This window comes from Drosophila mauritiana, unplaced genomic scaffold, assembly GCF_004382145.1.
Source record: "Drosophila mauritiana strain mau12 unplaced genomic scaffold, ASM438214v1 U_251, whole genome shotgun sequence".
Lineage (NCBI taxonomy): Eukaryota > Metazoa > Arthropoda > Insecta > Diptera > Drosophilidae > Drosophila > Drosophila mauritiana.
The window spans coordinates 1-14,987 of NW_022881386.1; the positions used below are offsets into that span (position 1 = coordinate 1).

At 42.7% G+C, this 14,987-nt stretch overlaps 2 non-coding genes and 1 pseudogene across 2 annotated transcripts; all 3 read right to left on the reverse strand.

Moving 5' to 3' along the window:
* Window positions 1-2,212: 2,212 nt before the first annotated feature.
* On the reverse strand, window positions 2,213-11,525 carry LOC117149583 (annotated as a pseudogene).
* A 395-nt stretch (window positions 11,526-11,920) lies between these two features.
* On the reverse strand, window positions 11,921-12,099 carry LOC117149581. The gene has a single exon (XR_004460392.1). It is a non-coding gene; the product is annotated as a 5.8S ribosomal RNA (ribosomal RNA).
* Window positions 12,100-12,785: 686 nt separating this feature from the next.
* On the reverse strand, window positions 12,786-14,771 carry LOC117149582. The gene has a single exon (XR_004460393.1). It is a non-coding gene; the product is annotated as a small subunit ribosomal RNA (ribosomal RNA).
* Window positions 14,772-14,987: the final 216 nt, after the last annotated feature.

Consider the following 14,987-nt stretch of genomic DNA (forward strand, 5'->3'; position numbering starts at 1 on the left):
CTTACTATACCCTCTCACTATAATGGCTTTTCTCTATAATACTAAGAGATGTGGGATTTTCAGCATTTTTTCCCTATACATATAATTAATCATTTTCATATGTATATTATTTAATTTACTCATATTATTGCCAAAATCATATGAATACATAAGTTTTGAACAATATGAGAGGTCGGCAACCACTGCCTACCTATAGTAGTTTTTTGAACCCTCTGTCGTAATTCCGGTCGTTTACACTACTATACCCTCTCACTATAATGGCTTTTCTCTATAATACTAAGAGAATGTGGGATATTTTCAGCATTTTTTCCCTTATACATATAATAATTAATAATTTCATATGTATATTATTTAATTTACTCATATAATTGCCAAAATCATATGAATAACATAAGTTTGAACAATATGAGAGGGTCGGCAACCACTGCCTACCTATAGTAGTTTTTGAACCCTCTGTCGTAATTCCGGTCGTTTACACTACTATACCCTCCACTATAATGGCTTTCTCTAAATACTAAGAGAATGTGGGAATATTTCAGCATTTTTTCCCCTATACATATAATAATTAATAATTTTCATATGTATATTATTTAATTTACTCATATAATTGCCAAAATCATATGATACATAAGTTTTGAACAATATGAGAGGTCGGCAACCACTGCCTACCTATAGTAGTTTTTGAACCCTCTGTCGTAATTCCGGTCGTTTACACTACTATACCCTCTCACTATAATGGCTTTTCTCTATAATACTAAGAGAATGTGGGAATATTTCAGCATTTTTTTCCCCTATACATATAATAATTAATAATTTTCATATGTATATTATTTAATTTACTCATATAATGCCAAAATCATATAAATACATAAGTTTTGAACAATATCAGAGGTCAGCAACGGTCTTTCCTCTATAATACTAAGATAATATGGGAATATTTCATCATTTTTTCCCTTATACATTTATACATATAATATTTAATCATTTTATATGTATATTATTTAATTTACTCATATAATTGCCAAAATCAAATAAATACATAAGTTTTGAACAATATCAGAGGTCGGCAACGGTCTTTCCTCTATAATACTAAGATAATATGGGAATATTTCAGCATTTTTTCCCCTTATACATATAATAATTAATCATTTTCATATGTATATTATTTAATTTACTCGTATAATTGCCAAAATCCTATGAAGACATAAGAGAATACAATATGAGAGGTCGGCGCAACCATAATATAGTAGTTGATGACGAGGTGTTTGGCAACTTGATACAATTCTTTAAAAAGTCTTTATATTAATTATATGATAGGGACAATATCATATGCGTCACTAAATTGATGACGAGGTGTTTGGCAACGTGACACAAATCATTAAAGTCTTTATATTAATTATATGATAGAGACAATATCATATGCGTCACTAAATTGATGACGAGGTATTTGGCAACTTGATACAATTCTTTAAAGTTTTTATATCAAAAATTATATGATAGGGACAATATCATATGCGTCACTAAATTGATGACGAGGTGTTTGGCAACTTGACACAATTCATTAAAGTCTTTATATTAATTATATGATAGGACAATATCATATGCGTCACTAAATTGATGACGAGGTATTTGGCAACTTGATACAATTCTTTAAAGTTTTTATATCAAAAATTATATGATAGGGACAATATCATATGCGTCACTAAATTGATGACGAGGTGTTTGGCAACTTGACACAATTCATTAAAGTCTTTATATTAATTATATGATAGAGACAATATCATATGCGTCACTAAATTGATGACGAGGTATTTGGCAACTTGATACAATTCTTTAAAGTTTTTATATCAAAAATTATATGATAGGGACAATATCATATGCGTCACTAAATTGATGACGAGGTGTTTGGCAACTTGACACAATTCATTAAAGTCTTTATATTAATTATATGATAGGGACAATATCATATGCGTCACTAAATTGATGACGAGGTATTTGGCAACGTGATAGAATTCTTTAAAGTCTTTATATCAAAAATTATACGATAGGGACAATATCATATGCGTCACTAAATTGATGACGAGGTATTTGGCAACTTGATATAATTCTTTAAAGTCTTTATATCAAAAATTATATGATAGGGACAATATCATATGCGTCACTAAATTGATGACGAGGTGTTTGTTTGGCTACAGGAAAAATCATTTATTTATCGAATCATCAAGCAAAGGATAAGCTTCAGTGGATCGCAGTATGGCAGCTGCTCAACCACTTACAACACCTTGCCTGTTACAAAAGTCGTTTACAATTGATTCTAGGCTTTGTCATTGTATTAAATAATGCTTTTATATGTAACTAGCGCGGCATCAGGTGATCGAAGATCCTCCTAATTTACTATGTTACAAATTACATTGGCATCACATCCATTGTCGTTTATAAAATAAATTATAAACTTTAAATGGTTTAGAAGCCATACAATGCAAATTGCCCCTTATTTATCATTGCAGTCCAGCACGGATACGACCTTAGAGGCGTTCAGGCATAATCCAACGGACGTAGCGTCATACCACTGTTCGCTCGAACAAGTATTGTGCCATTGGTCCGTACCTGCGGTTCCTCTCGTACTACGCAGGAATGCTGTCGCAACAACGTTTTGTCATTAGTAGGGTAAAACTAACCTGTCTCACGACGGTCTAAACCCAGCTCACGTTCCCTTGCATGGGTGAACAATCCAACGCTTGGTGAATTTTGCTTCACAATGATAGGAAGAGCCGACATCGAAGGATCAAAAAGCGACGTCGCTATGAACGCTTGGCCGCCACAAGCCAGTTATCCCTATGGTAACTTTTCTGACACCTCTTGTTAAAAACTCTTTAAACCAAAAGGATCGATAGGCCGAGCTTTTGCTGTCCCTGTGTGTACTGAACACCGAGATCAAGTCAGCATTTGCCCTTTTGCTCTATGTGTGGTTTCTGTCCGCACTGAGCTGGCCTTGGGACACCTCCGTTATTATTTGAGAGATGTACCGCCCCAGTCAAACTCCCTACCTGGCAATGTCCTTGAATTGGATCATACCTGAGTAATTGGAGTTATACCAAATTTTCAAATCAAAAATACATAAATGCATCGTTTTATTAAAGAATTTGTTTGCGATTATATAACAAACTCGTGATACTTTGATCAAGAAGCTTGCATCAAAACCCAATACCATAAGATATAATAAATATATCCGTATAATGGCTAGGAAATGATACACGTTCCATTTAATCAAGTAAGTAAGGAAACAATAAGAGTAGTGGTATTTCATTGACGATACCAAACCGAGGTCTAATATCTCCCACTTATTCTACACCTCTTATGTCTCCTTACACTGCCAGATTAGAGTCAAGCTCAAAAGGGTCTTCTTTCCCCGCTAATTATTCCAAGCCCGTTCCCTTGGCTGTGGTTTCGCTAGATAGTAGATAGGGACAACGACGACGACTTTTCAGATCTCTCCGAACTTGTTTTACGTGGCGTGTTCCACACTGAAGGACTACAACCACGACACCCTGAACACCCACAAGTGGTGCATGTATCAACATGGTGTATGTGTCTGGATACGCCAGACAAGCGTCCCGGACTAGAAGCTATAGCTATGTACATAGCGACCACCCCGGTAGCAATTCGAGTACTTGCTTGCCGGGCAAGCACTCCCCCTTGCTGAGGAGCGAGATCTACCTAAAATCTCTACTGATCTCTGGGTCACAGCACCCGAGTTTTGCGCAACTAGCACCGTAACCGGCGATATGGGTACCAACCACAGCCACCACGATACTCCCACCAGGGGGCCTACCTCAATGTGCAGTCTTGGATAGCTGCACAACCCGTGGTACCGAAAGAGAGGCTCGGTGGGCCTCCTCCTTTTGCTCCGACAAGCAGGGTTAGAGGGACCTATGGCTATATTAGTCGCCTCTTACGACAAGCAATAGCGGACTGTGGAAGTATTCTCGCCCGCTAACCACACGGCGAAGTTGTTGGGCTAAACACCCCTCCTCCTACGGAACACTTCGTCCGCAAACACTGCCAGCCGTTGAGTCCTCTGTTGATCTTCCAGGATTCTATCGAAGGTCCAGTTTTCGCCAAGGCGCTGCACTCCAAGTCCATCGAGGTTCCGCAAATCTGCATATAGGGGGCAAGCGCACAATATGTGCATCCAGTCCTCATATGGATCTCCACAAGCGCAAGCAGTGGTATCGCTGAGGGCTCTCCCTTGCAAAAATGCGTTAAACGACCCGTGACCTGTCAGCAGGTAAGACGTCCTCATCGAGAATCCAAATCTTGGATCCCGATAGGCGAGAGTGACATATGGGATGAATTTATGCGTCACCCGTCCTGGTTCGCTGTCATCATCCCATCTGTTCTGCCAACTCTGCAGTAAGCACTCTTCTATGCGAGTCTTCCTCTGCTTCCAGCTTAGACACGTAGTGTCCTCGTCATATAGCCAGTCGTTCTCCTCCAGCGGGTATCCACGCTTCAGCTTGTATTTGACCGCTAAAAACTTAGCAGCCAAGTCAAGCGGGGGAGCTCCACCAAGTACCTGCAGTGCCACTGTGGACACTGTTCGGCATACCGAAAGGCATCCAAGCAGGATTAGCCTCTGGCAGGAGGCTAGTCGTCTCCGGGCGGCTACTTGCTCGGCGGTGTCATACCATACCGGGGCACCAAACAGCACACAAGGTGCCATGAGTCCGTCATATATGGTCCGCCTGGCTCGAGGACTGAAGCCCCAGTCGGCTCGAAGCACACGCGCCAATGCTCCAACGACTCCGGTCATCCGCTGGCGAAGCGAAGCTATGTGCGTGAGGAATTTCATTCCTTCACTGACCGTGATGCCAAGGTACCGACAGCTACGCACATACGGAAGGTTCGCTCCAGCAAACCTCACCGTAGGCGCACGTCTCAAGGCACCTTTTAGCAGCATTATTACCGTCTTGCTGGTCGAGACGGCAACGCCAACTTCCGCTCCCCACGCTTCTACGATGGACATCAGCTGTGCTCCTTTTTCCTCTAGCATAGCTCGGGAATTTCCCTCGACGAGAAGCAGCAAGTCATCAGCGTATGCACTCAGCTGGCAATACGGCTGGAGACGCTGAAGCAGTACATCCATCAGAATGTCCCAGATAAATGGGCCACTGATTGACCCCTGCGGGCAGCCTCTAGTTACCGGTACTTCCACAGTACCGGAACTGCTTCGGATCACTGCTCTTCGGCCGGAGAAAAAGCTCTGCCACAAGCCCATCTCCCGGCATCCCAAGTCTGCTAGTCGGCGGAGTGCAGCACTCCATTCGACGTTGTCGAATGCTCCTTTGAAGTCCACGAATGTGCCGAGCACGTATTGCGCCGGGCTGGCACAAACACTGCTCTTCACGTGTCTCCAAGCATCCTCCACACATCGTCCTTGGCGAAATCCAAACTGCCATCTGCAGCCTTCCGGAAGAACTTCTCTCACGCGATTCACCATGATGGCCTCGAGCACCTTACCAAAGACTGGCAGCAAGCATATTCCTCTATATGAGGAGGGCTCACACTTGTCCTTATCTGGCCCTTTGAGCAGCGAGACAACTCGTGGGCACTTCCACTCAGCGGGAAAGTATCCTAATCGGATGCATCGGGAAAACAACGATGCTAGGTGCTCGGGTATGGCGCGCCAGACTGCCTTGCAGATAGTGCCGTTGATGCCGTCCAAGCCGGGAGAGCGCCTGCTCTTCAACCGGGCAACACATGCATCAACCTCGAATTCTTCGAGGGCCGGTGGGACTTCCTCCGCGATGGCAGTCGGTGCTTCGGACTCCGCAACTGGGAAGAAATTGCGGAGGAGCACTCGTGCACAGTCACCCCAATCAGTGATGAGCTCGCCATTCACGCGGAGGCACCCAATCTCCGTGCACTTTCTGCGGCCTCGGCAAATCTTGTAGACGCGCCCCCATGGGTCGTCGGCATGATCTCCCACGAAGCGTTTCCAGTCATCCATTTTCGCCCTCCCAATGAGCTTCTTGTAGTTTGCTGAGGCCCGCCTCAGCTCGACCACTACACGCTCTATAGCGGCACCGTCATCACGACGCCTTCCATCTTGGAGTAGGCGACGAAGTCTCCGGACTTCGCGCCTTGCAGCGCAGAGGTCGGCAGTCCACCAACGTGCTCTCCTGTTGGGCGATCGAATTGACTTTCTTCCCAGCGCAATATCACATACATTATGTACTATACTGCGCAGGGTCGAAACTTGCTGGTCCAACGGCGACTCTGAGAAGTTTTCCGGAAGTTCGGCTGCTCTACTCACCATTTCCTCCTTGAACAATCGCCAACGTGCATTGGAGAAGTTCCAGGACGGCACAGGAGCTATGCTCTCAACTGCGCGCGCGGTAGTTGGTTCGGCCACAACAGTAATGATGTTGTGGTCACTCAATTCCCACTCGTCCACTCTCCACTCATATGTGGCCCACATAGATGCTGCCTCATTGACGATTGTCACGTCGATATCGCTAGTAGCTCTGTGATTGTCGAACGTGTACACCTCTGTTGACTGGTTTAGGGCGGCGACTCTTGCCTCCAGCATCCACTCTGTCAGCAGCTCACCCCGTCTGTAGTTAGCTTGCCCTCGGCATGACGAGAGAGTTTGCTAAGCCACATGGGGGACACTGCATTCGCGTCGAGGCCCAGGATTGCGGGGGTTCTGCTGGCCTGCAGCAGGACCGCATCCATGTACCGGAGGTACGGTTCCAGAGGTGCATCGAACTGGCAGTATGCGGCGCAAAGGAAGATTGAGCCAAAGCTCCCTTTAACGACCAGACATACGCCATAATCCGTGGTGAGGGTCTCCACTGGCATACAGATGGCTTCCTGTTGATCTACTAGGATGGCTGCCTTCCCTCGCCGATCGGTGAAAATTCTCATTCCTTCAGGCAGCACATCCATTCCGTCCCCGCCGAGATACGGCTCCTGCACCAGCGCGAACATAGACTCCGATCTCCTGAGTCGGACTCCGAGCTCGATGGTCGCAGCTCTGCCTCGGCCACAGTTCGCTTGGATGAAGCTAAACATTAATGTCTAGCTTGCACCCTCGCCAGCAACGCCCCGTATATCGGGCACACGTTCGAGAGCATGTAATGCCCCGAGGGTTGCCCTCTGTGACGGCAGTTCCGGCAGTCCACCGGGTTTTGGCACTTTGCCGCGGTGTGGCCTTGTTGCCCGCACTGGCGGCAGACATTGTCCTTCTGCCGGCATTCGCTGACCTTGTGGTCGAAACCCACGCATCTGTGGCAGGCGTATGTGCGGACCTGTGCTCGGCATCGGAATGAGAACCACTTGATGTAGACACGACCTACATCAAGCTTCGCCATCGCGCGGTCGTCTACCTCTAGCGTTACATTTACTGTGGCGCCGTCGGTTACCGACCACGCCTTGGTCACCAGGTGCACGGACTTCTTAAATTGGGACATAGTCATATCGCTGTCGAAGTTATTTCCATGCAGCTCCTGCATGAATTCCTCAGGGCCGATAGCTGTGTCGACGTCATAGACGACGACCTTCGGCTTCTCGGCCGCATTCCGTGCCACATTTAGCCCAACTTCAGCGAACCTCTTTGATGCTACCACCTTCTGCAGCTCTCCAACTGAAGGAGTACGAATGATCGCACCACCACCTCGACGGAGCTCACGTACCTCATGTACTCTGACTCCGAGGGAGGGTGCAACCATCGTTCGCACCTTTTCCGCTATAGCTTTCCCCGATAGCGCAGGGTCGTCGCACTTCACCACCGCTGACCACGTCTCGCGAACCTTGGTGGTCCGCGGGGCAGCGATGGGTGCAACCTGTGGCATCTGGGGAGCATTGGCGGCCGTATTCTTTAACGGATTCGACGACGGCGGCGGCATAGCGAGCCGCGTCTCCAGTTCTCCACACCGGAGCATTAACGCCAGCACCAGCTCATCGTAGCGGCTGATAGCATACGAGAGCTCTTCCGTGTCCACTTCTCCTAGGCTGCGGAAGCTGCTTCTCACCATGCGCTGGGTGGCCGACAGCTCTGCCATCATGGCTGCTTGCCCAGCACGGGCGGCAGCGGTAGCGGCAGTGGCAGTGGTGGCAACAATTTTAGCAGCAGTGGAAACGGCGGAGGCAGCAGTGTGGTCGGCAGCAGGGGCAGCAGTAGGATCAACAGCGGTGGCAGCAGCGTGGGGGGGGGTAGCCGCCCGGGCGTCCTCCAGCGACGAAAACGCCTCCTCCAGTACACCAACGGGTTCTGGCACTCCATTCGATGCCAGGGCAACCAATTTCGCCTGCGTCGGCGCCGAGCTCTTAGAGGCCAGATGGCTTCTGCGCCTGCGTCGTTTGGACTTCCTCGAAGCACTACTTCCGCTCAAGGCACTCACGCTGCTGTCGCTCTCGATCGGCATAACTCCGATGGTGGCTCCTCCTACCGTCGACGCCAGCAACCGTATGCTCGTTTGCTCAGTGACAAAAGGTAGATGCTCTAGAGCTCCACCTATCGGTAGCGTCTGGTAGCACTAAAACTGTCCCTATACACAAACCCTAGCAGTGACTGCCACCAATAAGCTTTTTGACAGCTGCTCAAAAAGCTTACTCGAAAAACTTACTCGTAAGCTCGCCTCGCAGCACGTGCGGAGTGGAAAATTTCCAATAGTTTATTGTTAATAATTTCCAAACCGCTTGTTTTTAACACTCGACAATTTTCACTCGACTTCCGCGGAGCACTAAATCACCGATTTAATTACTTTCCAACAAGGAAAACCTAGTTATTCGCAATCTGTACACGAGCGCAACGAAAACACGTCCGTCGTTAATCCATTCATGCGCGTCACTAATTAGATGACGAGGCATTTGGCTACCTTAAGAGAGTCATAGTTACTCCCGCCGTTGACCCGCGCTTACTTGAATTTCTTCACTTTGACATTCAGAGCACTGGGCAGAAATCACATTGTGTCAACACCCGCTAGGGCCATCACAATGCTTTGTTTTAATTAGACAGTCGGATTCCCCAAGTCCGTGCCAGTTCTGAATTGATTGTTAATTGATAATCGTTATAATTGATAAGAACTAATTGGTTTAACCCAAATAGTATTCTTAAAAATTTTAGCAAGAAAGTTCCACAATTGGCTACGTAACTAAACTATCCGGGGAACAAGTAACTAACATAAATGCTAGAAACTCTATTTACCCAGAACGAGCACATAAACCATGTTATTGTTTCCCAATCAAGCCCGACTATCTCAATCTTCAGAGCCAATCCTTATCCCGAAGTTACGGATCTAATTTGCCGACTTCCCTTACCTACATTATTCTATCGACTAGAGACTCTTCACCTTGGAGACCAGCTGCGGATATTGGTACGGCCTGTTGAGAAGTTTGCGTGTCCCCACCATAAATTTTCAAGGTCCGAGGAGAAAATATCGACACAACAGTATATGTCATGCTCTTCTAGCCCATCTACCATATCTCTCTGCGAAAGACTTCCATGGTAGTACGGCTATAAAACAGAAAAGAAAACTCTTCCGATATCTCTCGACGGCTTCTTTATGGTCGTTCCTGTTGCCAGGATGAGCACGAGGCCCATATTTAATAACAAACGGATACTCAACAGGTTACGGAATTGGAACCGTATTCCCTTTCGTTCAAAATTATTCAAGTGTATTATATTCGCTTTGTTTATATAGTTAGGCATTTTTGTTTTACTTGAAAATTTTCGGCTTTCGCCTTGAACTTAGGACCGACTAACTCGTGATCAACCACTGTTCACACGAAACCCTTCTCCACTTCAGTCCTCCAAGGTCTCATTCGATTATTTGCTACTACCACCAAGATCTGTACCAATGGCAGCTCCATGCAGGCTTACGCCAAACACTTCTACGCATACCATTGTACCTTCCTACTCACTAAAGTTTCAAAATTTATATCACAAGTAATATAAATCATCTACTTTAGCGGTAATGTATAGGTATACAACTTAAGCGCCATCCATTTTAAGGGCTAGTTGCTTCGGCAGGTGAGTTGTTACACACTCCTTAGCGGATTTCGACTTCCATGATCACCGTCCTGCTGTTTTAAGCAACCAACGCCTTTCATGGTATCTGCATGAGTTGTTAATTTGGGCACCGTAACATTACGTTTGGTTCATCCCACAGCGCCAGTTCTGCTTACCAAAAGTGGCCCACTGGGCACATTATATCATAACCTTGAACTTCATATCAAGAAAGTTAAGGTTCTTACCCATTTAAAGTTTGAGAATAGGTTAAGATCGTTTCGACCCTAAGGCCTCTAATCATTCGCTTTACCAGATAAGATTATTTTATATAATATTAAAATGCACCAGCTATCCTGAGGGAAACTTCGGAAGGAACCAGCTACTAGATGGTTCGATTGGTCTTTCGCCCCTATACTCAATTCTGACAATCGATTTGCACGTCAGAACTGTTTCGGTCTTCCATCAGGGTTTCCCCTGACTTCAACCTGATCAAGTATAGTTCACCATCTTTCGGGTCACAGCATATATGCTCAAGGTACGTTCCAGTTAGAGGCATAAATAATGTAAATATACATTATACATAACTATATAGAACGCCCCGGGATTGTGTTAATTAGCTATAAATAGCTAAAAAACTAATCCCATTATTAGTCAAGTTAATTACGCTATTAGGTTTACATCCCAATAACTTGCACATATGTTAGACTCCTTGGTCCGTGTTTCAAGACGGGTCCCGAAGGTATCCTGAATCTTTCGCATTGTTAATCATACAAGAGCATATAATAAACACAAAAATCAATGATAATTATGCCATTATATAATTCCGAAAAATTAACGCTCTGTAATAATATAAATCTATCAGCACTTTATCAAATTAATAACATTTATTCTGTGTTAAAATGCAAGCAATTTAATTGGAATAAACTATAAGTTATATTTTATGATAAATTTGGGATATGCTAATAGATTACAATGTCCTTATATGGAAAAAATGCACATTATTCTTAATAATATTATTTAAATATTACAATTTTAATGATGAATTTTCCATAACGGATATTCAGGTTCATCGGGCTTAACCTCTAAGCAGTTTCACGTACTGTTTAACTCTCTATTCAGAGTTCTTTTCAACTTTCCCTCACGGTACTTGTTTACTATCGGTCTCATGGTTATATTTAGTTTTAGATGGAGTTTACCACCCACTTAGTGCTGCACTATCAAGCAACACGACTCTTTGGAAACATCATCTAGTAATCATTAACGTTATACGGGCCTGGCACCCTCTATGGGTAAATGGCCTCATTTAAGAAGGACTTAAATCATTAATTTCTCATACTAGAATATTGACGCTCCATACACTGCATCTCACATTTGCCATATAGACAAAGTGACTTAGTGCTGAACTGTTTTCTTTTCGCTCGCCGCTACTAAGAAAATCCTTGTTAGTTTCTTTTCCTCCCCTAATTAATATGCTTAAATTCAGGGGGTAGTCCCATATGAGTTGAGGTTGTATATATAACTATTTTTTGCCATAAATTCTTTATATATAAATGATAAAACAATCAATTAAATTCGTTATAAATAGTTCCAATAGTTCTTGTAAGCAAAGTTATTTTTTATCCATTTAACGAACCAACGAAGAATAATAACAAAACCAAGATTTTTCTTTTTCCGAATCATTAATAAGAGACAATTCTAGATGAAAAATATTTCAATTTTTTATGCTAGACATTTCTCAGTATTATTTGATTGAAAAAGAAAATATTTCTCTTCGTTTTTCACATTCAAATGTGAGATAATGTTTTTCATTTCTTTTTTAATATTATGAATAAAATCATTATTTAATCCAATAATATACCATATGCTTATAAAAAATTTATAAACAACTTAATTAGCATAGTCTTACAACCCTCAACCATATGTAGTCCAAGCAGCACTATAAAATTAATTAAAGTACATAACAGCATGGACTGCGATATGCGTTCAAAATGTCGATGTTCATGTGTCCTGCAGTTCACACGATGACGCACAGTTTGCTGCGTTCTTCATCGACCCATGAGCCGAGTGATCCACCGCTTAGAGTTTTATAATTCATTTTTATATAATATCAATATTGTTTTTATTGAAAGAAATTAAAAATACACCATTTTACTGGCATATATCAATTCCTTCAATAAATTTATTTTTATACCTAAAAATAAATGTTGCGATATGTCTTAGTTTCATATAAGCATTATGTATCATAAAAATCTGGTTATGGTTTGCTATTTTGGGTGACACATACTGCAAAATTTATATAAAACATTAACCTGATGGATGACAGGTACAAACATTGTATATTTTAGGTTGTTGCATTAGCCAACGTATGCTCATAACATAGATGAACAATACATATTCGCAACGCGTGTATATTATGGTCCATATACACACACACTTATTTTGAATACCACATTCAAAATTATTTTAATTTTAATTCGACTTCTACTTTCAAATTTTGTTCAGTTTCTTCGATTTCCATTTTCGAGAATTTGTTTTTATAGGAAACGCCATTGTTGTAGTAGGTACTGCCACAAATACGCACAACAACATTAATAATGTTAAAGTCTTTTTATGAGGTTGCCAAGCCCCACATATAAAATAAAAGCCATCTTCATTTTATTTTGACTTTAACTTTTGATTCCGTGGAATCATTTTGTAATATTTTTATTTTGGTAAATTGTATTTATTTGTATTATAACAAATGTTTATTAACGATAAGGATATTATACAATAATGATCCTTCCGCAGGTTCACCTACGGAAACCTTGTTACGACTTTTACTTCCTCTAAATAATCAAGTTCGGTCAACTTTTGCGAAACAACCGTAACACGCAAGGCGTCACAGTGATCACGTCCGGAGACCTCACTAAATAATTCAATCGGTAGTAGCGACGGGCGGTGTGTACAAAGGGCAGGGACGTAATCAATGCGAGTTAATGACTCACACTTACTGGGAATTCCAAGTTCAGTTTCAGTTCACAATCCCAAGCATGAAAGTGGTTCAGCGGTTTACCCGGACCTCTCGGTCTAGGAAATACACGTTGATACTTTCATTGTAGCGCGCGTGCAGCCCAGGACATCTAAGGGCATCACAGACCTGTTATTGCTCAATCTCATTATTGCTAGACGCAATTTGTCCATTTAAGAAGCTAGTGTCCTTATAATGGGACAAACCAACAGGTACGGCTCCACTTACATAAACACATTCAAACACAATAAACATTTTACTGCCACCATGAATGAAGGCTACATAAGCTTCAGCACCATAATCCTGAAGATATCTATTTAATATATTTGAGTCTCGTTCGTTATCGGAATTAACCAGACAAATCACTCCACGAACTAAGAACGGCCATGCACCACCACCCATAGATTCGAGAAAGAGCTATCAATCTGTCTTACACACTTATGTTCGGACCTGGTAAGTTTTCCCGTGTTGAGTCAAATTAAGCCGCAGGCTCCACTCCTGGTGGTGCCCTTCCGTCAATTCCTTTAAGTTTCAGCTTTGCAACCATACTTCCCCCGGAGCCCAAAAGCTTTGGTTTCCCGGGAAGCGACTGAGAGAGCCATAAAAGTAGCTACACCCAATTGCTAGCTGGCATCGTTTATGGTTAGAACTAGGGCGGTATCTGATCGCCTTCGAACCTCTAACTTTCGTTCTTGATTAATGAAAACATCTTTGGCAAATGCTTTCGCTTAAGTTAGTCTTACGACGGTCCAAGAATTTCACCTCTCGCGTCGTAATACTAATGCCCCCAAACTGCTTCTATTAATCATTACCTCTTGATCTGAAAACCAATGAAAGCAGAACAGAGGTCTTATTTCATTATCCCATGCACAGAATATTCAGGCATTTGAAGCCTGCTTTAAGCACTCTAATTTGTTCAAAGTAATAGTACCGGCCCACAATAACACTCGTTTAAGAGCACTAGTGCAGGTTTTTAAATAGGAGGAACATATGAAAAAATACAAGTATTTAATCACATATAAGAACTCCACCGGTAATACGCTTACATACATAAAGGTATAGTACTAACCACAATTGTAAGTTGTACTACCCGTATGAAGCACAAGTTCAACTACGAACGTTTTAACCGCAACAACTTTAATATACGCTATTGGAGCTGGAATTACCGCGGCTGCTGGCACCAGACTTGCCCTCCAATTGGTCCTTGTTAAAGGATTTAAAGTGTACTCATTCCAATTACAGGGCCTCGGATATGAGTCCTGTATTGTTATTTTTCGTCACTACCTCCCCGAGCTGGGAGTGGGTAATTTACGCGCCTGCTGCCTTCCTTAGATGTGGTAGCCGTTTCTCAGGCTCCCTCTCCGGAATCGAACCCTGATTCCCCGTTACCCGTTGCAACCATGGTAGTCCTAGATACTACCATCAAAAGTTGATGGGCAGACATTTGAAAGATCTGTCGTCGGTACAAGACCATACGATCTGCATGTTATCTAGAGTTCAACCAATATAACGATCTTGCGATCGCTTGGTTTTAGCCTAATAAAAGCACATGTCCCATAAGGTTCATGTTTTAATTGCATGTATTAGCTCTAGAATTACCACAGTTATCCAAGTAACTGTTAACGATCTAAGGAACCATAACTGATATAATGAGCCTTTTGCGGTTTCACTTTTAATTCGTGTGTACTTAGACATGCATGGCTTAATCTTTGAGACAAGCATATAACTACTGGCAGGATCAACCAGAATAATGTTTTTCCTTCATATTCCATTCATATATTTTGAATCGAAATAAGCAATATAATAGATATATAGATATATAGATTTTTCACTTTATATAATTCCATGATTTTTATTATATTGAATAAAATTCAATATTTCGCCTTTGGGTAAAATTTTAAATATATAAGTAAAAAATCCATTCGATTACGGCCATTTTTATATAGCATTCGTAATCCATATTTT